Source organism: Poecilia reticulata, linkage group LG19, assembly GCF_000633615.1.
Source record: "Poecilia reticulata strain Guanapo linkage group LG19, Guppy_female_1.0+MT, whole genome shotgun sequence".
Taxonomy (NCBI): domain Eukaryota; kingdom Metazoa; phylum Chordata; class Actinopteri; order Cyprinodontiformes; family Poeciliidae; genus Poecilia; species Poecilia reticulata.
Genome location: NC_024349.1, coordinates 3,310,987 through 3,311,407, shown reverse-complemented (window position 1 = coordinate 3,311,407; position 421 = coordinate 3,310,987).

The following is a 421-nucleotide window of genomic DNA, read 5'->3' as shown; positions in this document are numbered from 1 at the left end:
GATCACTGAAACGGTTTCAGAGCATTTCTGGAAAACCTCTGATCAGGAAGGAAACCAGAGAACAAAGTTCAGTTTCTGCTGGTTTTGCTTTGACGACATTAATGATCTAAAATGAAAATCTTTAAAATACCAGCAGCACAAGCTCATTTTTTACTGCACAAACATTTGACAGCAGCTTCTTAGATCTGAAGGCAGAAGGAGGAAAACGTCACTGCAGAGATGATGGAGGTGAAAAGAGGACATTTTATTCCCTTAGTCTGAGAATCAACAACCAATTTAACCAAACAGCACGAGAAGCATGCTCAGCATTTGGAGTAAACGCTGATATTCTGTGTGTTAGCACCTGAACACACACCTGAACACACCTGAACACACCTGAACACACACCTGAACACACACCTGAACACACCTGAACACACAC